The sequence below is a fragment of the Castor canadensis genome, chromosome 5 (assembly GCF_047511655.1).
Source record: "Castor canadensis chromosome 5, mCasCan1.hap1v2, whole genome shotgun sequence".
In the NCBI taxonomy this organism is placed as follows: Eukaryota; Metazoa; Chordata; class Mammalia; order Rodentia; family Castoridae; genus Castor; species Castor canadensis.
In genome coordinates this window covers 117,262,725-117,289,795 of record NC_133390.1, presented here as the reverse complement: position 1 = coordinate 117,289,795, position 27,071 = coordinate 117,262,725, and the positions used below count along the sequence as shown (strand labels likewise).

Here is a 27,071-nt window from a genome sequence, read left to right as displayed (position 1 = left end):
AGAGCTGAAATCAATGAAATAGAAACCAAAAAACCCAAACAAAGGATTACTGAAACAAAAAGTTGGTTCTTTGAAAAAATAAACAATATCAACAGACACCTGGCAAAACTGACTAAAATGAGGAGAGAAAAAACCCAAATTAGTAGAATCAGGAATGCAAAAGGGGATATAACAAGAAACACCATGGAAGTCCAGGAAATCATCAGAGACCACTTCGAGAATCTATATTCAAATAAATTTGAAAATCTTAAAGAAATGGACAGATTTCTAGATACATATAATCATCCAAAACTGATCCAAGAGGAAATTAATCACCTGAATACACATATAACACATAATGAAATTGAAGCAGCAATCAAGAGTCTCCCCAAAAGGAAAAGTCCAGGACCTGAATGATTCTCTGCTGAATTCTATCAGATCTTTAAAGAAGCACTGATACCAACCCTCCTTAAACTATTCCACGAAATAGAAAGGGAAGGAAAACTGCCTAACACATTTTATGAAGCCAGTATTACACTCATCCCAAAACCAGGCAAAGACACCTCCAAAAAGGAGAACTATAGGCCAATCTCCTTAATGAACATTGACGTAAAAATCCTCAACAAAATAATGGCAAAATGAATTCAACAACACATTAAAAAGATTATTCACCACGACCAAGTAGACTTCATCCCAGGGATGCAGGGGTGGTTCAACATATGAAAATCAATAAATGTAATAAACCACATTAACAGTAGCAAAGACAAAAACCACTTGATCATCTCAATAGATGCAGGAAAAGCCTGTGATAAGATCCAACACCATTTCATGATAAAACTCTAAGAAAACTAGGAATAAAAGGAAAGAACCTCAACATTATAAAAGCTATGTGTGACAAACCTACAGCCAGCATTATACTTAATGGAGAAAAACTGAAACCATTCCCTCTAAAATCAGGAACTAGACAAGGATACCCACTATCTCCACTCATATTTAATACACTACTGCAATTCCTAGCCAGAGAAATTAGGCAAGTAGAAGGAATAAAAGGAATACAAATAGGTAAAGAAACTGTCAAAATAACCCTATTTGCAGACGACATGATCCTATACTTTAAAGACCCAAAAAACTCTACACAGAAGCTCCTAGACACCAACAATAGCTACAGCAAGGTAGCAGGATATAAAATCAACATAGAAAAATCATTAGCATTTCTATACACTGTTAATGAACAAACTGGAAAAGAATATATGAAAACAATTCCATTTACAATAGCCTCAAAAAAATCAAATACCTAGGTGTAAACCTAAGAAAAGATGTGAATGATCTCTACAAAGAAAACTATAAACTTCTGATAAAGATATTTAGGAAGACTATAGAAAGTGGAGAGAACTCCCATGCTCACAGATTGGTAGAATCAACATAGCAAAAATGTCTATACTCCCAAAAGTAATCTACATGTTTAATGCAATTCCCATCAAAATTCCAGTGACATTCATTAAAGAGATTGAAAAATCTACTGTGAAATTAATATAGAAACACAAGAGGCCATGAATAGCCAAGGCAATACTCAGTCAAAAGAACAATGCTGGAGTTATCACGATACCTGACTTCAAGCTATATCACAAAGCAATAACAATAAAAACAGTATGGTACTGGCACAAAAACAGACATGAAGACCAGTGGAACAGATAGATGACCCAGATATGAAGTCACACAACTCTAACCAATTTGTCTTTGACAATGGTGCTAAAAATATCTGATGGAGAAAAAGCAGGCTCTTCAACAAAAACTGCTGGGAAAACTGGTTAGCAGTCTGCAAAAAACTGAAACTAGATCCATGTATATCACCCTATACCAATGTTAACTCAAAATAGATGAAGGATCTTAATATCTGATCATAAATTCTAAAGTTGATACAGGAAAGAGTAGAGAATACTCTGGAGTTAGTAGGTATAGGTAAGAACTTTCTCAATGGAACCCCAGCAACACAGCAAATAAGAGATAGCATAGATAAATGGGACTTCATAAAACTAAAAAGCTTCTGTTCATCAAAAGAAATGGTCTCTAAACTTAAGAGAACACCCATAGAGTGGGAGAAAACATTTGCCAGCTACACATCAGACAAAGAACTGATAACCAGAATATATAGGGAACTTAAAAAACTAAATTCTCCCAAAACTAATGAACCAATAAAGAAATGGGGAAGTGAACTAAACAGAACTTTTTCAAAAGAAGAAATTCAAATGGCCAGAAAGCACATGAAAAAATGCTCACCATCTCTGGCAATAAAGGAAATGCAAATTAAAACCACACTAAGATTCCACCTCACCCCTCTTATAATAGCCATCATTAGCAACACCAACAATGACAGGTGTTGGCGAGTATGCAGGGGAAAAAGGAACCCTCTTACACTGTTGGTGGGAATGTAAACTAGTATAACCTCTCTGGAAAAAAATTTGGAGGCTACTTAAAAAGCTAAGCATTGATCTACCATTTGATGCAGCAATACCACTCTTGGGGATATGCCCAAAAGTCTGTGACACAGGTTGCTCCAGAAGCACCTGCACACCCATGTTTATTGCAGCACTATTCACAATAGCCAAGTTATGGAAACAGCCAAGGTGCCCAACACTGATGAATGGATGAAGAAAATGTGGTATCTGTACACAATGGAATTTTATGTAGCAATGAAGAAGAACGAAACGTTATCATTTGCTGGTAAATGGATGGAATTGGACAACATCATTCTGAGTGAGGTTAGCCTTGTCCAAAAGACCAAAAATCATATGTTCTCCCTCATATGCAGACATTAGATCAAGGGCAAACACAACAAAGGGATTGAACTTTGATCACAAGGTAAAAGTGAGTGCATACAAGGGAGAGATGAGGATAGGTAAGACACCTAAAAAACTAGCTAGCATTTGTTGCCTTCAACACAGAGAAACTAAAGCAGATACCTTAAAAGCAACTAGGGCCAATAGGAGAAGGGGATTAGGAACTACAGAAAAGGTTAGATCAGAAAGAATTAACCTAGAAGGTAACACACATGCACAGGAAATTAATGTGAGTCAATTCCCTGTATAGCTATCCTTATCTCAACTAGCAAAAACCCTTGGTCCTTCCTATTATTGTTTATACTCTCTCTTCAACAAAATTAGAGATAAGGGCAAAATAGTTTCTGCCAGGTATTGAGGGGGTGGGGGGTGGCGGGGAGAGGGAGGGGGTGGAGTGGGTTGTACGGGAGGGAGTGGGGACAGGGGGGAGAAATGACCCAAGTATTGTATGCACATATGCATGATAAAAATATAAAAACAAAAAAAAAGAATTTAGGCCTATGGAAATTGTCAGACTGAAGAATGTGGGCCCTGAAGCCAGACAACTGACCTTTGCTCTACAAATTGACCAAGGTCACCACAGATTCTGACAACAAAAAGGTGAGGACTGGTTCTTCAAAAAACAATAAAAATATCTTTTTAAACTCTTTCAATCAAAATATCTCCTCTCTTTTTTGTATCTTATTTGTGTTGACCTTGACTGAAGAAGAAAGGTCAGTTGTCATGTTTAGTAGTTTATATTTTCATGTGTTTGATAATTTCCTGTGCTAAAATTCAGTGTAATCAGCTTCAGCAAAAACACCACAACACTAATACTGCCGGTTTCTAGCACTTTCCATCTCAAAATGGGGTCCAGTTTGATATATCTTCTTCCAGGTGTTCCTACTCTTGGTTTTATGCATTGTTAGGACTGGGGTTAAGATCTTTCAGTAGTGTCTATTGGTCTAGATCTTGGTGTCAGGTACTAATCACAATTAGAGACTGAGTAACTGATTTCTCCAATAAAACTGGCCTTTAGGAGTGAAAATTGTCAAGAGGCATTCATGATTATGAAATCCAATGATCCTGAAGTCTCTCTTCAGCATTCTGTTTCATCTTTAACTTCAATTGTTGTTTTACAGTTCTTTAATGGAAAAGGTACTTCCTGTGATGCAGTTTTGTTCAAATCAACAATATCTTGTTTAGTTCCAGCAATACTCATTATCTGACAGGGGGACGAGAAATCAAATGAGAGTCTTGGTCTCAGCATGCTGAAAGTCGCCACTGGAGGTGTTAATGCTCAGTTGTGGCAGAGGGCAGGGGCCACCTGAGTTCCTATGTGAGAATGAATCATATTATTGAGACTCGGGCTGGCTGTAGGAGAAGGTGGAATCCACATTGAGGTATAGGAGACCCTCCTGAACTTTTAATCCAGTTGTGGTGCAGGATTCAGGGCCCCTTCTTTATCCCACCCAGAAACTGGTGATATCAGCCACTTACTCCTCATCCTCTTTATCCTGACCAAGAGGAAAGCCTTTTGAACTTCTGGATTCTGGATGTTTTGAGCACTTATGCTGCACATTCAGAAACAGACTGCTGTGGAAGGGAGAAACATACTTCTTATGACTCCATAAAGGGAAGAGTGAGTGGACAATTGTCAGAGACCTAGGACAGAGAGCCAGGAGGCTTCAGACAGCACCTAAGTGCAGTCCCATCTTTTACTAAAGAGCAGAAGTGATGGATGGGGGCTGATCTTGAACTGAAGCCACATGACCTCTGACAACCCTGGAGCAGACCCTTTCCATAAACATTGAGGTAGAACAAGGAAGGCATTAAATGAAGGGCACAACAGGCACTTTGAATTTTGAGGGGCCTTGGCTCAAGAGGGTTAAGTCTACTCTAGAAAGCTTTGGAGGGTTTTCCAAAGCATATCAGGAATGACCAGAAAAAGGATTCACTCAAAATGGAATGAAAGAAGGGAGAATAGTGAATTCAAACACAGCTCAACTCTTTCTCTAATTTCTTGAAGGCAATTCCACACCAAATCACACCACAAAGTATTTCTAGGAATAGTTCCAATAGCTATACCCATAAATCCCTACAGCAAAACTGACTGCATTGTATTTCAGTATACTCTACCATCTTTTTATTTTTCTTACCTCAAAATGCTCCTTCAGAAAATGTTCCTTTTTAGAATTTTATGGCAGTCAAGAATGGCATAGAAGTATAAATATACAACCATTTCCTTCGTTTTAGTTTCTATTTCCTTCAAAGGAGGGAGAATTTGTTTCATGAAAATCACTGACCAAAAGGAAAACTTTCCAATTGTGGTCCTGATTTCATTAGTGAACTGGGAAGTTAATATGGTGGAATATAAAGTACAAGTTTTCTTTTTAAATGAAAAAGAAAATACTAAATTCTTTATGAGCAATTGGAGGAATTGTTTTGTACATATAGTTTCAGTGTAACTCCTCTTATTTAATCTGGTATTCAAAACATTTGGTGCACACATTTTTCAAGTGTAGAAGTTACAGGTCTCACACATCCACCTCCATGTTTTGTTATGGTATAAAAACAGCCTTTTTGAGAAGGGAATACAGACTTCATCAATGGCTAGTGGATGCTCAGCTTTTTCTATGGACTAAACCACATATATGTGACAATTCCATGTTGACCCCTGAGAACATCATATAATAGTGTTCCTCATTTTATGCCATATATTAGAATTACCTGGGATATTTTTAAAACATTGATGCCACAAACACATTCCAGGCTATTTAAGTGAGACTTTCAGGTGTGTGTTCAAGAAATTCACCTCCCCAGGTGCTTGTTCCATGGCAACATGATCTGGAGATAGGGAATGGATCCAGTGATTCCATCACTCTCATTTCACATCCCCATCTCATGGTTGGCTCCTATCCAACTGGCACTTTGGATTTTACTCCTCCTTCTGACAGTTTTTGGGAGATCACTCTCTTGTCAATTGCACTGGGTGAATGCAAACTCCTCCTGTATTCTAGCATTCATGTTGGGTCTTTTACTGGCCCTGGACATTCTTTACCTAAAGTTAGAAGTAAAAGCTCTCATATTCTCAGACATCCAAATTCAATGACATTGCGTTTTAGACTCTTAACTGGACATGTTAAATTTGAAAAGGAAATGAGAGAATAGAGAGCTTAAGCAGCTCATAATCTGTGCAGTATTAAATTACTGCCCTTGCTGCCAACTTTTTCACTGATGTCCCTTTCCAGAGTCATTTAGTATCTTCCAGGTAATGTCAAGTTCATGAGATACAGATAATGACTCCTGGAAAACACATGCACATTGGTATAGGACTGCACATATGCTGCTGAAGGCAACACTTATGCAGGTCATTTTGTGTCTCCCACATATAGCTCAGTTTGCATTTCAGTTTTGTCACCAGGGCTCCATGTCTTTAATTTGAATACTTTCATTTGCATGTCCAATTTAAGAATAATTTGAGTTTGTTTTGGTGGTGGTTCCCCAAAGCAGACACAAGAAGATAATCTACACAAGTGATTTAAATTAGACATGCTTCCAGAGGAAAGGGGCAATGGAGCTGGGAAAGCAGGAAAGAGAAGGCAAAAAGCCAAGTGAGTGTGGTGTTTCTGAGAAAATTCATGTAGGTAACAACCTAAAAGATGTTCTTTGTACAATAAGATGACAACCAGCCAGGCTTCCCTGTGGGATTTACAGTACCAGGACAGCATCTTTGGGGAGGAGAAGAGTTCAGATTGCAAAGAGCAGATGAAGATTGAAAGGCCTGGCTGGGTAGCAGTTCATGGAAATTTGAGGTAAGAACAGACAAAGTTTACATCATCTGTTGGACAGAACAAACCCTGAAGAGAAAACACAGTAGGAGAATGAGCTCCAACCCTACATAGGGAGTCATAAGGAGTAACTGCATCCAGAGGCACAGGAGTGATTACCTATTTAACTAGGTAAGGGGATCTGCATGCCATTCTCTCCTTGCTGAAAAGTCATTTTCTTTTGATAATCATCTCTTTAAGGATATTTGTGGCATCAATGAGGCCATACTGAAATGCATGTGGGTTGTCAACTAATCCTTTGGGAGCATCAAAAGAAGCATTCACAGTCAGCTCTAAAACTAAACCACAGCCAACATGATCCATTGTTATCACTGACCTTACTGGGATAGAAAGTGGTCATCAAGAAAGAAAGAAGGTTCAGCCACTAATGTTGAAGGGGGAGATGAAGCCTACAGATACTTTGCTATTAGCATGTTTGTTGATGATTCTTACATAATAAGATTTACAAAAGAAAAAGATACTTCTAATGTATGAAGTATGCAAGAAAAACAGAATTGGTAAAGCATACTACCTCCCAAGAATTTAAGGCAAAGACAAGGAAATTACAGCACATATATGCAGTGCTTTTGGGAAGGAAGAGACTTTGAAAATCATGCAAATTCAAAATTGAAGAATGAATGGTTGGGATTACTCGGGAATTTACAAAACTTGCATAAATATATGACATATTTCCTATATGCATATTATATATATCTGTCACATACACAAAATGTATATGTTCCAGATACATTTGTCATTATGCATATGCAGTGAGTATATAATATGTGTTTATTGCACTGAAGACATACTTACTTAGGAATAAGGAGGGATTATATATAATAATTATAATTACTATTACAGTAAGTTGAAATTAGAAATAATTTAGAAATATGAGAAGAAAGTGGAAAGAAAGTTGCTGTGAAAAGCAGATGACTTGTTAGACACAAAGAAGAAGTCACAGCAACGAGGAACAAACAGGATTCACACTCTGCTTCTCCCCATACCTTTGCTGACTGGCTTAATTCGTTGGCATCTGTGGAAGGTAAGCAAGAGTCTGAGTGACTGAACTCAGGTGGTGAGTGTTGGCTGGGGATCTGGGAAGCCAATGAGAAGGAAAGAGAGGCCAGATGGACAAGAAGACAATTAAGTACTAGAAGTTATCACATGTGTCTAGAAACACTCCAAATGGGAGACTGTGGCCCCTTATCCCACATATCCCTAACTTCATGACATTAGCACCAGAAGTATCGGAGACTCCAGTAGTTAACATTGATAACCACACAAAGTAAAATAGAATACAACCAAGAATAAGTGGACTTTAAGGTCTGTAATCTCAGTCTTAATAGATCTAGAGTTTGCAGGTCATGGCAGCCCATGTCTATAATCTCAACAAGTTGGGAGGCAGTGATTAGGAAAATCATGGTCTGAGGTCAGCTGAAAGAAAACGTTAATGAGACCTGATGTCAACAATAATCTGGCTTGGTAGAGCATGTTTTTCATTCCAGCAATGAGGGAGTTTAGGTGTGGAAATTGTGGTCCAAGTATGGTCTAGGGAAAATCATGAGACCCTATCAAAGAAATAGCAAAAGGGCTGGGGTCATAACCCAAGTGGTAGAGTACTTGCCTAGCACCCTGGGGCCCTAAGGTCAAACCTTGTTATGGTGGGGAAAAAAACAAGCAAGGAAAAAAGAAAAAGGAGAATGATTTGTGCCCTTTGCATATGAAGGAGTCAAAAAGGGGGAACCCAAGAAAAATAAGCTGGGTATGCCAAGTAATGAAGTTATGGGTACAGGATCTATTCTGTTACTGACAAATTGCTCTACCTCAGATGAAAAATTCCCTGTGACATCACCTTGTGTAAATCACCAGAAAGATCTAAGGGTTCAATATTACATAGTCAAAGCTGTGCTCAGTTGCAATTGAGTAGGGACTGTGGCAATCATCTTCATCACTGAGGCCACAAACATTGGACATAGACATTATTTTTCAGGTCTCTAGGGTACGGAAATAGAGATGGAACTAGCTAAGAAAACAAATAACCTGGCCAAGGCCAACTCAGCAACTGGCCAGCCCAGGAACTGATAGCAGGTGTGACCCTCAATTCTATTTCCTGATCCTTCACTGTTTTGTTTTGAGACAAACCAAACCATGTGCTCCCACATGGACATTCTATTTAATCTTCTACAGTATCAGGTGGAGGGAATTCCAGGCAGCTTTGATGCACACAGGGCCTCTACTCAATGTTGACTCTCTCTCTCTCTCTCTGTCCCTTTTGTGAATGGATATGGAGTCAGGTCTCCCCATGAAGGTGCTCACCATGGATAGTTTAAATGACATTAGAGGATTGTATTACATTGTACACTGCTTGCTTTTAACCATTAACCACACTGGGACTCTGAGCGAAATTAAAAACCCTTAGGCCAGGAGTGGGTGGTGGGAATCAAGAACCTTTCAACCTGGATTGATTTTCCACAGGGTTCCTGATGAAGCTTTAGCTCCACATGGTAGGAAAAAACTTGAAGGATGAGATAACCCTGTTCCTGGACCAAGTAGACTGATTTTGTTAGTTTTTGTGGAGTCCCCACAAGGGGGCTTAGGAGTTCTCTGTACCATTCAGGGAAATTTTCTGTTTAAATTTGAAGCTATTTGAAATAATTAGTTAGAAAAAATAATACAAAAAGGCAAGTAGTGGAAAGGAACCAACTCATTTCCTGACACATCAAGGGGCACAGCAGTGGACAGAGCCTGAGCTGTGACATCAGGCAGACATGACACCCAGGTTACTACCAGACACTAGTTGAACATTCTCAGGCAGGATAAGTAACTAGTTGAGCCTGAGCATTCTCGGATTTAACATGGAGATGCCACCAGGAACATGAGAGGGGTCCTTGAGGATTTGATGCTCTAAAGTGTGAACAGGTTTCCCTGCACATTGGGCATGGCACACAGAAAATGCATGTAAATGTGAATTTCATTTTAGTTGAGAAATATCTCTGCTTCTCTAGAACTGAGTAGAAATGCAAAACAGGAAAGAGGACAGTCATAGCTTTAAAAGGTACTTAGAACTTAAAACTGTTGGGGAACAAAATTTGTCAGGACTGATTTTACTATGATACATTCAGATGCAGTGAGGTATACCACAGAGTTTTGCTTTCCTTACAAATTGACTTAAGGAGTAGACTCTTAAAGATTCCAAATGCTTCTGTCTGGGGAAGAGTTCAAAATGAGCATGAGAGAGAAAAAAGAACATAATGATTTTTCTACATACTTGATGAAGCTGCTATCCCATAAGACACTTACTCAACAAGACAGGCTTTTCTGGAGATTGTGGTAAGGTGAGTATACTTTTGTCTCACAAATTATTTGGGGCCCCATCATGTAACTCTGAGAACAGTCATGTGACTAAAGCTATAATGCCAGGCATTGGTGCTCCACAGAAGATGAAAACTACACCAAATATGCAAGGTTGAAAATGAAATTTCTTCATTTTGGGAAATGCTCTCTAAGAGGAGGCAGAGAATGTGAGTTGGGACCCAGAAGCTCTAACAGATTTTCAAAATAGTTGGGTAAATATTCTGGCACATGTGGATGTACAGAGAGCAGATGAAGAAACACAAATAGTAGAACATGGCAGGAGGAATGAGATGGTCCCTGAAGAGAGAGATCCCACAGACTTCTGCTGCTCACAGGCTACTGGTTGCTGTTCAGTTCTCATGATCCCCTCTCCTTTCTGGCTGCCTGCAGATCTGTAGCCTGCACAGAGGCCCAGGCTCACAGAGTATTAGACAGGGATCAGGAACCAGGAATATCAAATATCTAGAGCCACCTGATCTCTCCACCTGAACTGAACCAAAATAGGACTCACAGGTGGCCTACAGACACACTTCTGCCCAGACAGAAGAGGAGCACACCACTGGGGGCTTCCTTGGGAGACCAGTTGGGCTTATTGTATCATGATGAGAGTATTCCTAGCTCTATCCAGAGCAGGGCTGACTTTAAGCCCATCCAAGGGGAGTGAAGGGTCTCTAAGAAGTTCTTGTGAGTGTGATGCATCAATAGGAGGAGGGAAATACTGTTCACCTGATGAATCTGCAGAGTTCATTCACTTTCTTCACCACCAGCTGACTGTTGAGACTTCATGAGAACAGAAGATAAAGTCAAGATAGATTACAAACCACAACATCCTAGCTGGTCCTATTCAGAAGCTTTAAGGTGGGGTCCAACATCATGTAGTTCTCCTTTGAAAAAAGTCAAATTAAACCAATTTCTTCTGATTTGGGCACAGCTTGATTGCCATTGGGGTGAGAGCAAGGTAAAGAGAAAGAGAGATGGAGTATGGCCTGGATCGGTGCACTGGTCAACTAACAAGATGATGGGGAAAAATCCTTAGTTCCACCTGCAAGCTGCATCATCAGAGAGGGCAGGCAAGGAGAACCATAAATGTGCTTGCTCTCCTTCATAAATGACATTGAATTTTACATATACCTGTGCAGTGAATATTGACTCTATCGATGTAAGTCCAATGAACTTGTGCCTTATGGCATCTTTTATATCAATAGTGTGATGGGGGAGGATTTTTTTTGGCCTATCTACTTTTCCTGGCATATCTGTCCAGGACCTCAGGCAAACAGGGCTGAAAAAAGATAGGCTTCTCATACAAATTTTAGCCTTACAAAGGGAAAAATTGATGTCTTCAAGTGCAAGAAGTTTTGAGCCGGCTTCGCTCCACTTTGTCACCCACTTTACAAGCAATTAAACTTGCCAAATATCATCATTGGTTGAGTGAGTGACATCACCACCCTCGGTAGTCTTTCTTTAACCTCAATGAGGAAACCTGTATTGATGTTCACCTCATGATGTGCATTTTTAGAGCCCCTCTCTCATATGTTAACCTTGCTTTCTAGTCCCTGAATTTTCCTCATTACCTGGAATCCAGCCACTCTTCTTCATCATCATACTCATCATTATGGTTTTCCGAAAACAAAGTCAGGAATATGTGAACAGTAATTATGTAGCTCCACCTGACCCACTTCAATATAGTGACCTAGCTGAGCCTGCAGATATAAATCATGTATGTATGAATTCAGGATGTTCTTGAAGAACTATACTCAATGATCTCATATGTTGACTGTGCTAATTGAGGAGGTTAATACAATGAAAGTACCTTATAGAAAAGTATGAAAGTGTCATAACAAATCTATTTCTTACACTTACTACACACTAAGAGAAAATGCCTGTAGCATCCAAAGAAAAAGAAAGAAATGGTCTCTGATGATACAATGACCCATCATGTAGAATGCTCTGACTTGGTGGATCATTATTATGGCATGCCATAGTTTAATTGAGGAAAGTTAAACTGTATTTTGGTGTCATGATCAGTGGACACTTGTCTGATTTCTTCTGGATTTCCCTAGCTCTATCTTTCTTCCTTCTACCAAGTTGATTTCCAGGCTTTAGGCATATTGAGGGATTTTTCTCGCTTAAAGTGCATTCGAGGTCATCCCTGGCAAGCAATGTATTTAAGTACATGCTTTGTGGTTGACTAATTGTAGATCTGTTTTCCACTGGGATCTGCAGATGAGATGTCCATATGACTTAAGTTACCATTAACCATTTTTGATGATCACTTACCTGGGGGCCTTGGCCTCTTGTCCTTCTCCAACTTTGGAACCATTTTCATTTTCTGCAGATACAATAAGATGGTGCGAGTCACTTTACATTGTAACTGCTTTAACCATTGCAAACACAGAAACATAAATACTCCCTTGTGAACCAGAGGATTCTGACAAGACAAATGCAGGGGGCCTTGGAATGTGTTCTAGGAGTAATCGGGCCTGTTTTCCAGAACTATTGAGTAGACAGTACTGTCCTGATAAATCATAAACATTCATCCACTGCCTCAACACTGAAAAACAGTTAAGCATGCAATTTCTCCCCAGAGATCCTGGGGGACTTGCCTAGTTGCCTCTGGAGCTCTTGCTGTATTTGCCCCACAGATACCTTGCCTGTTTTTCTTTCACGTGTCAATGAAAACTGAGATTAGATTTATGTGAAATATACAAACTCCTACTGGGAAAGAATACTTGAAGCAATCTAGGGCACAGAATCCTTGCTATTCATGGAGGTTAGTGTGCAAGTGTGCACCCTTGCCTTCATGGAAAAATTCACACTCAGGTAATGACAGTTCCTGGATGTTCATGTACAGAAAGGAATTCTTATTGAGGACAAGTCAGGAGAGGGCCTGGATAGCAGAGCTGAGGAGTCATAGAATTATGTTCAAAATATTGAGAAGACTACTGTTTTGGGAAATGGTGAGGGAAACAAAGTCACCAAGACCACTTTGCAGGAACCAGGAATTTGTATTATGTTAGTGGATTCAGGGGAGATAATTTCTCAAAGCCCTGAGCTCCGATCAGTGTCAGGAGATGAGTTATATACCCCCCAGGTGGTTTATGTAATCAGGGGGTTTTTGTAGTAGATGGGTCACAGGTGGTGAGAAAGACAAGCCAGTTATGGAGAGAAAAGCTGGTGCAGAGTTTCCCCACTACCCACCCCCTACAGACCGTGGTCACAGTTAGAGGAAATCTTGCAGGACCTACCTGGAGGTCTGTGACACTTTTGAGCTTCCAGAAAGCTGCTTGTGGCCCCAGAGTAGGAAATCCAAAGCCTATTCCAGACACATAGTAAATCCCAGAAAAATAGCCACATTTGCTCCAACTTTCCCCTCTTTGATGCTTTGACACATTATTTATCAAAATCCATTGTCATTTTTATCCTCAGGGATGGGATTTACTCTTCAGTAACCTTGTAACAGATACAATTGTGCAGCCATTTTTTGTTTCACCATGTTTTTAAACAGGCTTAATATGGACTGCATGACCAGTGGCAGCATACATGGGCATATAAGACAACCAAACACAATAATTACTACAGCCCCAAACATTGTTTTAAATCTTTCTCTTTTGGAGATCCATAATTGAGGGTTTAGGTTTGTAGTGTGAACCCAGAATAGAAGCAACCAAGAACAATACCACATCCTGTCCATTGGAGAAAGACTGTCAGTAAGAGCCTCTTGATTTGGCTCTGTCCTGCTGTGGCAGTTACTGTTATTTCTACTGACCAAAACAAGGTTACAATAACAAAATGAGAAGTGGGTAAGGGACGGCAGAACTCAAACACCGCCATAGACCATTGCCCATGAGAAATAAGTCTATCAACTATCTGTCCCGTGGACTCCTCAAGCTTCTGCCATGTGTAGTTCAGTCAGCTTCTGGTTTGTGACTAGGGCAAGGCTGAAGATCCCCTTCTCAAGATCAGATAGAGGGGATCACTGGAATCCAGTTGACTCTTCCACTCAGGACTTGCCTTTTTTACTCAGGTATGGTGGATCCAAGCAGTGATCTCTGTCACCTTGATTGCTGTGGGAGTGGTTAGGATCACTGAATAGTGCCCTCTGCACTGAGGCTGGAGAGGCTGAAGATTCCACTCCTTTATCTAGACTTGGTCACCTGGCTTATAGGAATGTACATCAGTGGTTAGGCTAATAGGGAGTCTTTCCCAAACATGGCAGTGTAGGTCATTGAGCACCTTTCCCAAGCCATGTATCTGTTGGATCAAAGTTACATTTCCTATCTCTTTTAGATCTCCCTTAATGTCCTTTATTAGTGGGGGTGGACTTCTGTAGAGAATCTCATAGGACTAGAACACAGTCTATTTGGTAGGACTACATCTGATCCTAAGAAGGACCAATGACAAGACCTGGTCCCATGTCAGGTGTGTTTCCTGACAAAATTTACTCATCTTAGTTCTCAGTGTCTCATTCATTCTTTCAACTTTGAACTCTGAGGCTGGTACACTGTGTGAAGGTTCCAGCTCATTTTTAGTCCCTTTGTCAGTTGTTTAAGAACTTCTGCCACAAAAGCTGGTCCATTGGAGATGGGGATCACATACCTGGGAATTATTTCCTTTAGTAAAGCACATCCTACCTCTTGAGACTTTTCTGTTTAGGTGGAGAAAGCCTCTATCCACCCAGAGATTGTGCACACAGTCACCAGAAGATGTTAGTATCTTCTGGTTTGGTACAGTTCAGTGAAGTCTTCTTTTAAGTCTTTAAAAGGGGAACTACCCACATGTTGGATTCCTGGCTTAAAGAGGGACCCCTGCTTGGGGTTATTTTTGGCACACTTGTTACATTGCTTACAAATATTGCTGGGTAGACTGGTGAGGTGGGGCACATAGACATACTGGCTCAGCAATTGCTCAAGGGCTGACTTTCCCATATGAGAGCTCCAATGAGCATTCTTTACAAAGGTGGGGGCTGGTGTCTCTGGAATCACTATCTGACCATCTGCAAGATGAAACCATCCCCCTCTATAATATTTTTCTTCCTCTTGAGTAAACCACTCACATTTAAGACAGGAGTAATGTAGAAAACATTTTGTCAGTGAGGTAGGAAGCAGTGCAGCAGTTACAGCCACAGGCAGGGTGGGTGACACCCGGAGAGCTGCTGCACAAGGTTCCTGATCTGCTCTCCAGTTTCCCAATGCCACCACAGACTTGGCCTTCTGATGATCTGGATAATGCTCAACAGAGACCTTTTTGGGGGCCCACACTGCCCACAGGAGTTCAAGAATCTCTGGTCCATATTTGATGTCTTTTCCTCCGGAGGTAATTAATCTTCTTTCCTTATATTTAGCCCCATGCACATGAAGAGTGGTAAAAGCATATTTAGAGTCTGTGTATATGTTAACAGTCTTTTTAGCTGCCAGGACGAGGCTGCGTATCAGTGCAATGAGTTCAGCTTTTTGTACTGATGTGCCTGGAGTTAGAGCCCAAGATTCCAGGACTGAATCCAGAGATACCCCTGTATAACTGGCTTATCTATTTTCTTTTTTAGGGAAGGTGCTCCTGTCTGTGAATAGTTCAGATCAGGCTGAGATAGATGCTTGTCACCGAGATCAGGTTAGCTTAAGAAGTCATTAGTCACCTCAACACAGTCATGGTCTGGAAGCCCTGCAGCCAATGGGAGGAGGGTTACTGGGTTTCAAGTCTGGACAAGTTCTAGTTTCACTTGTGGATTTTCACAGAGCATGCTCTGGTATCAGACCATCCTGGCAGGTGTCAGCCAATAATGTCCCATGTATTCTATTAAAGTCACTACAAAATGTGGGACCCTAACAAATATTTCCTCTCCCAGTGCTAACTTTTCTGCCTCTGATACCAACAAGGCTGTGGCTGCAAGAGCTCATAAGCAGGGAGCTTTGCCACTGAATCCAACTGCTTGGAGAGATAAGCCACTGGCTAATGCCATGAGCCTAGGAATTGGGTCAAGACTCCAACTGGCATGCCACTTTCTCATGCACGTAGAGGAAGAAAGACTTTCTCACATCTGGGAGTCCCAGAGCAGGGGCACTGACTAATGCTTCTTGATGGCATGAAAAACCTGTTGTTGGGCAGATTCCCAGATTAGGGGCTCCCTTTCACCTTCCTTTGTGGCTTAATACAAAGGCATTGCTAGCTAGGAGAAGTTAGGTATCCAAATCTGGCAGAACGCAGCTGATTCTAAGAACTCACAGATCTGTCTTTTTGAAGTTGGGGTAAGGACTGAACAAACAGTTTGTTTTCTTTCTGCACCAAGTTTCCGTGGACCTTGGGAGATGTGAAACCCCAAATATGGTGTACTACAGATTTTCTGATATCTCAGATGCACCTTCCACTGCTCTGCAGAGTATCAAACAACACTCCTGGGCTCATAAGAAGAGTCTTTCCTCCAGCCTGTCTTAGTGATTCCCCTCAACAGGCTTTCATTGGTCTTAGTGGGGTCACCTACGATGCCGCAGAGTCCTCATTAGTTCCTTGAAGCAGATGCTGTGCATTCTTTCCATGTCCCAAGGATGACCAACACAAGGTTTGACCAATTTGAAATCAATTAAAGCTTAAACTGAGGGTAATTCACTAGTGCCAGGCCTTTGTGTTGGCCTCAAAACTGATGCTATGTCTTCAGGGATCTAACACAGTACAGAAAGGATCCAAATACAAGTGGTCTGATCACTTCTTGAGAGAACCAGACAATTTTCTGCCTGCATCAGAAATCAATAAATGAGATTATAATCTGAGTCCCATCCTATACATTCAGTGACCCTTTGTTTCACAGTTTTTCTATCCTTAGCAATTTCAGGGAGAAATATGAACTTCTATGTCTCTAGGAATATGGGAAGGATGAACTTTATTTTGATGAAGGGAAGTTAAGAATCAAGTTTTGGAGACATTTCATTTCTCATAGAAAATAGGTGCTCACTCATTACTTGGATGACTGTGACCCTACAGAACTTATTGCATTTCCATAGCTGGTTGGGCAGGGGATATGCATAAGCTTCAGATATAAGAAATTTCTCTTTGAGGTCTCAGAACTGCTGTCTACTCTTTTTCAGCTGAAAGTGCAATTTCTCATTGATTTCTTGGATGTTCATTTCTGGTATTCGAGTAGGCAAAGGGTTGAAAGATCCTGCCATGATGGGGTTTGTGGCTGAAGAAGCCAAGTCAAGGACTGTGAAGAAAAAAACCAAAACACGTAAAATCAAATTGGTATCATCGGGTCTAAGGGATGACAATAACTCTGCTAACGTACTGTTGAGAAAATTTTGATTAACACCCCTCTTGAGATCCTTAACTCCTCAAACCAGGGTCAAGATGCCTAAGTCAGAGCCAAAGACTACTCAGAAAACAGGAGTGAGGGAGGTAGGACTCAGAGTGCCAGGTAATGGCCTGAACAAACAATGACACAATTAGAAGGTGGAGGGTGTCATGTAACATCAGGATCCCCTGAATTCCAACTGCCCAGGCCACTTTGATAGGAAAGGTCACCTGGTGTCTTTGGAAGTTACTGCTTATTATGACTTCTCAGTCATCTTATTTGCAGTAGCTGTGTGCTCTTGTGCCAATACCACCACGTGTCATTCCTAAAAAACAACAAAGCTTACTTATCATGGCTCATTTGCTCATAGCTGTTTATGTACAAAATCATCATAGAAGAAATAGTTTCTCAACAAGTTACACTTTCTTCATGGTTACCCAGAAGTCCATTTCTTTAACGTTAGAGCAAACCTTATGTCTTTTTATCAAGTGAAAACTACAAAAGTTGTCCAATGTAAAATTATTACGCATTCTTTGAATATTCATCCATTATTTTTAACTGGATTAAAACATATAGAACAAAAAGCTACAAATCATACTAAGAGAATAAATTACTGGCATTTAAATTTTTTTCTGCCCTTTATCAATATAATTCTTACACTTAAGGTTTTTTCTTTTCCAGATTCTGCTTTTTTAATAATTGTTTTTTTTAATAAGATTGGGGTTTGAACTCCAAGCTTGTACTTATAGAGTAGACAGTCTACCCTTGACCTATTCCTCCATACATTCCAATTTTATGTTATTTTTTTCTGTCACTTGGTTAGTTGTTGCCCTTTCATTAATTCTAAGTCAACTTTGCCAAGTCAATATTATTCTGATACAAAACCCAGATACAGACAGAATATAAAGAAAAAACTATGGACCAAAATCCTTAATGAACACAGATACAAATATCCTCAATAAAATCATTGCAAACTGAATTCAACAAGACATTAAAAAGATTAAATGCCAACATTTGGTTAGTTTCATACCACAAATATTTGTAAGCTCAACATAAGAAATCAATACAAACAATATATTACATAAATAGAATAAATGACAAAAATGCATGATCATTTCAGTAGAGGCAGAAAATACCTTTGATAAAATTCAACATCTATTTATGATAAATTCTGAAGCAATTAGGATTATAAGGATCATACTTCAACTTTATAAAGGCTATATTTGACAAACCAATAGTTAACATTATGCTGAAATAGTGAAATCTGAATTTTCTCTAAAATTAGGAATGAGACAAGAATGTTTACTCTTACCCCTGTTATTCAATACAATTTTACCCAGAGCAATAAAACAAGAGAAAGAAGTAAAAGTGATACAAATAAGAAAGGAAGAAGTCAAATTTTGCCTGTTAATAAATGACATGATGTTATATGTAAAAGACCTGAAAGACTCCAGCAGGAAAACACTTAGATCTGATAAACACTTTCAGCAAAGATCAGGATACAAAATTAACATAAAAAATTTGAGTTTGCTTATACACCAACAATGAACTCACTGAAAAAGAAATCAGGAACACATTCGGATTCACAATAGCCTCAAAAAACCAAAACAAAAACAGGCACAAATTTAACTGAAGATATTAAAGACCTCTACTATGAAAATGGTGTAACCCTGAAGAACACACTAGAAGATGGGTTGACCTCTCATGTTCCTGGACCAGAATTAATAGTATGAAAATGGTTAAACCATACTATCAAAAGTGACCTAGAGATTTAATGCAATTCCCAAAGCTTAGGAAATGATAGTAAGGATTGAATAGTTGACAGCATGTCTCAAGTGGTAGAGTGGCTGCATAGAAACTTCAAGGCCCTGAGTTCAAGCTGCAATAATGCACAAAAACAACAACAACAAAAAAATCAAAAAGAAAAAAAGAGAAAAACCAAGTTATCAAGGTTTCACAAATGAGATTGCATTAAATTAAAAGCCTTCTGCACAGCAAAGGCAGCAATTACTGGAGTGAAGGTACAGGTTCATCCACCAGAGGATTAATAATACCCAGAATATATAAAGAACTCAAATATCAAACACCAAAATATCAATCTAATAAATTAAATGGGCAAATGAACTGATCATATAATTTTCAAATGAAGTAAGGCAAATGGCCAATAAATATGTGAAAGCATGTTTAACATTTCAGACACCTAGGAAATGCAACCCCAAACTACATTGACTGGCCAGGCACCAGTGGCTCACACCTGCAATCCTAGATACTCAAGAAAGCAGAGATCAGGAGGATCACAGTTTGAGGTCAGCTCAGGCAACTAGTTCTCGAGACCCTATCTCAAAAAAGGACTGGTGGAGTGGCTCAAGTATAGGTCCTGAGTTCAAGACCAATAACTGAAAAAAAAAAAACATATTGATGGCAAACTTCTCCTCGGGCTCAGCTCCTTCACTGCTTTGCTGGCACCTTTGCCCTCCAGTTGTGCCTCTTTCTCCTCCTTGGGCTCCTGGAAGCCATGTGCATTCCTGTGTCAGTTCAGAGTACCAAGGAACTTGATGTATTTCCCCAGGTGTTGCAGTCATGCTTCTGGTCCTATTGCACTGGGACCTGGCTGTCCATGGTACCTGCTTCACCCTAAGCCAGTGTGAAGTCCACCAGCTTGGTGGAAAATCCAAAGTCCAGGCTCTGTTTGCTGGCTATGCCTTCCTCCAGGTCATTACCATCCTTATGCTCTCCTCGATGCTGTGTCCTTCTTCTGGCTCTGGGTTCTCCTTGGGGCCTGTCTCTTTTCCCATTCACAACAGCATTTTCCATTTCCAGGTGAGACCATTTCTGCTTTGGCTTCCTCCACAGGTGGGTCCTTTGAGACTGTGCTGTGCTCCATGGCTTCCTGTGAAGAAAGAGCTCTTTGCACTTTGCTGTGAGATCCAGCACCTCACCTGGCACAGCCAATGTCTCCAAGTCCGAATGGATGTCAGTGTGTGTGAACTTGTGCCCCTGGAAGAAACTGGCGCAAGGGAAGACCCGGGGACAGTGGTGACAGTTGATCTTCTGTAGACAGTTGGCATAGGAGTTCCACATTGTCCTCAGCAGCCTGTCTTCTGGGGTGTAGCCCTCTCATCATCACTAGGCCTATGGTGTTCTGCAGGCCCTATAGCCACCTCATTGTGAGCATCATTCTCAGCACTCTGCAGAAATGGACTGAACTTGTCAGTGTCCTGAGTGTCTTCCCTGTCCACACAATAGAATCTCCTCACTCTAGCTGCCAGGAGAGAAAACAAGTAGATCATACAGTAGCTGAACTTGTATTCAGCACCATGTCATTTAGCTGTGACTCTGAGGATGCCTGAGCTATACTGCTGCTAGGGTTCTGGACTCATTGTAGTCCTATGGAACTTCTTGCTTTTCCTAGGGGAGGTGTCCATCTGGCCTGATTTGTCTCCCGTTGTCCAGTCTGGCTCCAGTTGCTCCTCCTCTGCTGATAGATGACTTTTCTCTTTGTTAGTGGAGACAACGGTGGGATTCAATCACTACTAGACTGAAAAACATGGAGACATGTATATGCCTTTTTCTCTACTTCTTCACAAATTTCTAGTGGCAAAACTCCAACACCCCAGACTTCAAAGGAAGATAAATACACTAGAGGAAATGAAAAGTGATACCTTTGCTTATGAAAGAATAAAAAACATTGAGGTGTATGTGATTTTAAACAGTGTTATGGATGTATAAACCAGTTTTAACACGAAGTTTTATTTACTGTAGAGATGAATGCAAATTGGAACCAATGATCCCTTGATCTTCTGAATTAAAACCAGTTCATGAATTCATTGCTGTGCTTTTTATTGTTTTCCATTATTGTCATTTTGTGTTGTTATTATTTGGAGTTTCCTGTGTTTTTATTTCCTTTCCAACTTCCCACACTAAATTCACAATATTGTAGAGAAGCCATGGCTAGACTACATTGTGGTGAGATGTAGCAGGTATCAGCTCTCCATAACCTATTATCAAAGGCTGCAGCTCACAATAATCACTGTTGATTGAAAGCTTTATTTAACCTTGATCTGGACCCTTGTAGTCAATATGATCTTGCCACATTTTATTAGTGAGGTTGAGAAATGTATCTTTTGTTGTTCTGTCTGCCTCCCCAATATGCAACTATGAAATTTGTGACTTGTTGAAATTCTTGGTGAATCATGGCTTAGTTTGCATGTCCAGCTAATTTGTTTCCATACATTTTGTTTAATTCTCTATCTCCTTCTCTGATTGTTTTTACAAATCAAGTATAGATAGATAGATAGATATACATAGATTGATCTTCTGAAATGTTTTTTATTGAGGTGCAAGATTTTTCTCCTTGTTAATGAACACAATGCTGAGATTCAATCATTACTAGACTGAAGAACACCTGGCTAGGGAAAAAAAATAAATCCCTTCCCAGGGGTTGTTTTCTAAACAGCTCCAGGAAAGTTCCAGACAGTCAGATGCCAGTTTCAGACAGATTCATCTCACTTTCCTCTCTTTTTTCTTCAAGCAGGAAATTGGTGCCATTGATTTTAGTTCATGTATTTAACAGAAAACAATAATAAATGTTTATAATTCAAATTTTTCTAAAGGGAACTTAAAACTGCTGCTACATACATGTCATGTACAAAACTTGTTTAAGCTACATGAATGGAGAATGACAAGTTTGGTTTTAGTACTTTTTATTACTCTTTCTATGAAGTGGCATAGATCTTCCAAATTTAGAATGAAAGCAAAGATTTTTCTGTATCAAATTATCTAAGCTATAAATATTATATATTTTTTAATGGCAGATATACATTGACATTCATTCTCACTTCAGTTAGAATGTCTACCACCAAGGAAACAACAACAACAACAAAACCCCCAACAAATATTGGTGAGGATGTGAAGAAAAGGAACCCCTATAAGCAGCTTTGTGGAATGAAAATTAGTCCAGCCCCTCTGCAAGTCACTATGGAGGTCCCTCAAAAAAAATTCAAAGCAGGATTTCCATATGATCCAATTCTGGGTATATACACAAAGGGATCCAAGTCAGCTTTGCCACAAATATGTTGCATGCAAACATAGAACAGTCTAGTACTATGTGATTCAGTCTACTTTTGAGTGTCAGTGAATTTTTGCATTTGAAGAAATACATAATGGGTGAGTACAGGTCCTGTATGATAATCGTAGCTGAATCTCTCAACATATATTTCAAAGGCCTAGGTTTTAATAAAGATTAAAAATGCCACTATTAACTTTTCTCCCCAGCAACCAGGGGCCAGACAATAGCATAGACCTTAAATGATTTTGTTTAGCATGTTCTGGAAGCCATGTAACAGAAAAGAAGAAGCATAGACTATTCAAATAGAGGGCAGAGGAAAGGTCTCTGCATAGCAGAACATTGGAAGACTTATTCCCAGAGGGAGAGTGTGGATACTCCAAACACTTCAGGGCTTTTGTTTAGAACAATAGCCACTGGGGAATTTAAAGGAAGGTGCTTTCCAGGACAGAGGGCTCAAACATGGGAATTCATAATTGCTGAAGAAAGGCAGGAGACCTGAATGGTCATCCACTACACACCTGCAGTGAAAAGAAGGCATGAAATAGCTGGTAGAAATTCCATGTCCTAGTAGAACAAAACTGAAATCCAGAATCCAAATACATACCATGCTTATCTCAAAAAGCAAGGCAATATATCTAATACTCAAGCACCTTCTATCCTCTAAGCTACCTGTCAAGGCAGTAGAAAAGGAATATGAAGATTGCAAATCTCAGAGCCTCCTAACTCCATTCTGAAGATTAGTCAAGCATGAATCCTACCCAAGTTGTGAATGAGGACACTCAGTTTTCATGAGGATTAATAGATTCAATTTTGATCTAAATCAAAATCCAAGGTGTGGATAAGGTGGAAGAAATAGTTTGGCTTGACATGGCACTATAAAGGACAGGCACAGTGCATAGAAATGAAGAAAGCAAGTAACGTCATTGATTGCCCCAGCTGAAGTTGAATGGTTTCATATGAAACTTACAGAACAACTATTAGATGTTTAATTAAAATATGCTAAAGATGTCAAAAATGTTTGTAGGGTAATGCTAAACACAAAGCCATAAAATATTTTCTAAATATCAACACACACACACACACAAAATGGAGAAAGAACTATTATAAATTCCTTTTTCTACCTATGGTAAATATAGCCTAATTTATATGGGAGAGTGTACAATATAAATAGGAAAATAAGAATGCTTGTACTAATTTATATCCTTATCACCAAAACTGATCACCATAATAAAAGATAACATTGAACTTTAATAAAAATATGAGTCCACAGTGATTAACATAAATGAACATTATTATTCTAATTAATATTAACTTTGGATTAAAATTACAACTCATAGAGAAAATGTACTTTTCAATATAGCATGTGAACAAAAACAAATATAGACAAAGAAATGACTGAAGAAGATAGGTCAGTTGTCTTGTTTACTGATCTATATTCCTCATGTGCTTAAATTCAAGCTACACATCTTTAGCAAAAATATTAAACACTAATACTGTTTGTTTCTACCACTTGGCATCCTGCAACAGGGTTCAATTTGATCTGCTGTCTTCTTTCAGCTGCCCCTGCCATTGGTTTTCTGCAGGGTAGGAATTGTAAGGGCTAGGATTAAGGTCTCTCAATAGTGTCTGTGGACCTTGGCCATGGTCTTGGGTATTCATCACAATTAGAGACTAGGTAAATGTGATTTCTCCAATAAAACTGGCCTTTTGGAGTAAAAATTGTCAAGAGACATTCATGGTTGTGAAATCCAATCATGATGAACTCTTCAGTGTTCTGTATTTGGCAATTCAGTTGGTTTGTTTTTTATACATCTTCAAGTGGGAAAAGTGCTTTCTGTGATACAGTCCTGTTTCAATCAGAATATCTCTGGTTAGTTCCAGCAATACTTGGTATCTTAGAGAGGGAGAAAGAAATCAAATAAGAGTCTTGTTCAGGTTATGGTCATAGATGGACCAGGAAGTATTGTCAAGTGATGACAGAGGGCAAAGATCACCTGAGCTCCTGTGGTAGAATGAGCTAAACTATTGAAACTCAGGCTGGTGAAAGTAGAATATGGCATACAAAACAATGCAGAGAAAAGTCTTCTAAATTTTCAGTCTAGCTTGTGGATCAGGATTCAGGGCCCCTTCCTTGTCCCACCCAGCAGCTGGTGATATTAGTCATTTTCCTCCTGATCCTCTTTATCCTAAACAAACCCAGGACTTTCCACACTTCTAGGTGATGGGTGTTCTTACCACCCATGATTCATATTCCAAAGGACTTCTCTGGGAGGGAGAAACACACCTCTTATGAGCCCAAAAGGAAAAGTGGGTGGAAAATTGGCAAAGCCACAGGAAAAAAGATCTAGGAGGCTTTAGGAAACATCCAAGTCCAGTCCCACCTTTTATTAAGAGGACACAGTGATGATTGGGGGCTAATCTTCAACTGAAGCCACATGATCTCTTGAAACCCTGGAGCAGACCCTCTTTAGAAAACATTGAGGAAGAGCAAAGAAGGCACTCAATGGAGGCCACAGAAGGCACTCTCGATTTGTGTCAGTTTGGCTAGTCAGGGATCAGAATTTAAAAGGAAGTTTTGGGATGTTTTTCCACAGCAGATCAAGAAAGAGCAGAAAAAAGAATTCGCTATAAATGGAAAGAGTGAGGGAGAGCAGTAAATTCAAGCAGAGTACAACTATTTTCTCTAATTTCTTGAAGGCAATTCCATACTGGGACCCATAAAGCATTTCTAGGAATAGTCCCAGTAGCTAGACCCACAAACATCTAAAGTAAAAGGGATTGCAATATATTTTAGTACACTCTCCCCTGTTTGTATTTTTGTATCTCTATACTGCTTCTTCAGAAAACTTTCATTTTAGTATTTCACAGCAATCAAAAATTGCATAGAGGTCAAGAGCTGGTGTCTCACACCTGTAAACCCAGCTGCTTAGGAGGAAGAGAACAGGAGAATCATGATTCAAATCCAGCATGAGCAAATAATTCGTAAGAGCAGATTTTGAAAATTCTTAACACAAGTAAGGGATGGCAGAGTGGTTCAAGTGGTAAAGTGCCTGCATAGCAATTGTGACACCATAACTTCAAATCCTAGCACCACAACCAAATAGAAAAAAGAAGTATAAACATACAAACATTGTATTACCACATGTCCTTCAAGGAAGCGAGACTGAAAAGTTTTATCTGGGGATTTTATTTCATCAAAAATCCCTGACCAAAATTAAAATTTCCAAATTGTGGTCTTGATCTCATTAGTGAACTGGGAAGCTAACATGGTACAATGTAAACAGCCAGATTTATGGTAAAAATGCAAAAGAAAATTCTAAATACCATTATGTGTAATTGGAGGAAGTATGTATGTTTTGTGCACTGAGTTTCAGTGTAGCTACTACTTTTTATTTCATTTTGTCACCAGTTTGTGCATGTGTGTCTCATGTATGGAGGTGATGGGTCAAACTCATTCATCACCATGTTTTCTGTGATGTACAAAGAGTTTGTTGAAAGGGAAATATAAATTCCATCAACAGTTAGTGGATGCTTAGCTTTTCTATGGATTGATTAAGCCACACATGTGGAAAAATTCCATATTGACAACTTGAGACCATCATGAACAAATGCTCCTAATTTTATAAATATGTTAGAATCACCTGGGAGCTTCTTAAATCTACTGATGCTCATAGCTCATCCCAGACTATTTACATGAGACTCTCATCTGTGTGTTCAAGGCATTCATTACCCTCAAGTGCTTGTATCAGGGCATCATGGTTTGTAGATATTAAGTGGACCACTGATCCCATCACTTTCATTTCATTTCCCCATCTCTCTCATGACTGGCTCCTGTCCTACTTGCTTTATGGATTTTATTCTTCTTTCTGACACTTTGAAGCAAATAACTCCTTTGTCAATTGAAATGGATTGATGTGGAACTTATCTTGTATTCTCAGTCAATCATATTATGTTGTGATATAGTTTGGGTTGGACTCCATTTTCTATTCAGTTAATTAAATAAAAGTCCTCATATTCTCAAGATCCAGATTCGCTGGCAATGTCAAGGACAGAACACAAACCGACTAAGAATCTTATGATCTTTGCAGTTGTGAAGTACTGCAATTAGCATCTCATTTTGAACAACTCTCCAGTACCATTTAATAGCCTCCAGTTAATGTGAGGGTTCATAAGATACAGATATTGTGTCCTAAAAAAAACATGAACATGGGCACAGGGCTGTACACATTTGGTTGAAGAAAAACAGATTCCAGGTCAGCATGTGCCTCACACCTAAAGCCTAGTTTGCAATTTAGTTTTTGTAATTAGAGCACCTTCTCAGGTGCATGTCCAATTTAAGAATTAAGGATTGACACGCTCTAGTTTGCTCAGGCAGGCATAAGAAGAAAAACTGTACAAGTAATTTTAAAGGCAGTGGACCAAGAAGAAAGACAGTGGACCTGGGAAGCTTGAAAGAAAGGAAAAAAGCCAAGAAATTGTGAGATTCTGGGAAACTGCATGTACTTAGTACCTTAAATGATGCTCTTCATACAATGAGATTAACAACTAGCTGGGCTTACCTGTGGTGCTTAATGTATCTGGACAATAGCACTGGTGAGGAGCATAGTTCACAATGCACACAGGTGATGAAGATGGAGGATCTGTCAGGGCAGCAGCTCATAGAAATTCAAGGTAAGGACACACTCAGATTACATCAGCTGTGGGGCATAACATACGTTAAACAGAAAACACAATGGGAGGATAAG

At 39.5% G+C, this 27,071-nt stretch overlaps 1 protein-coding gene across 19 annotated transcripts in view; it reads right to left on the bottom strand.

The window, feature by feature from the left end:
• Window positions 1-7,264: 7,264 nt before the first annotated feature.
• The window catches only part of LOC141423317 (uncharacterized), a 40,607-nt gene continuing 20,800 nt past the window's right edge, over window positions 7,265-27,071 (bottom strand). For 17 of the 19 annotated variants that reach the window (XR_012448085.1, XR_012448086.1, XM_074074005.1 and 14 more), the window contains one exon: window positions 17,178-27,023. The gene's annotated coding sequence lies outside the window, so the exon portion shown is untranslated. The other 2 variants (XM_074073986.1, XM_074073985.1) reach the window with 2 other exon arrangements.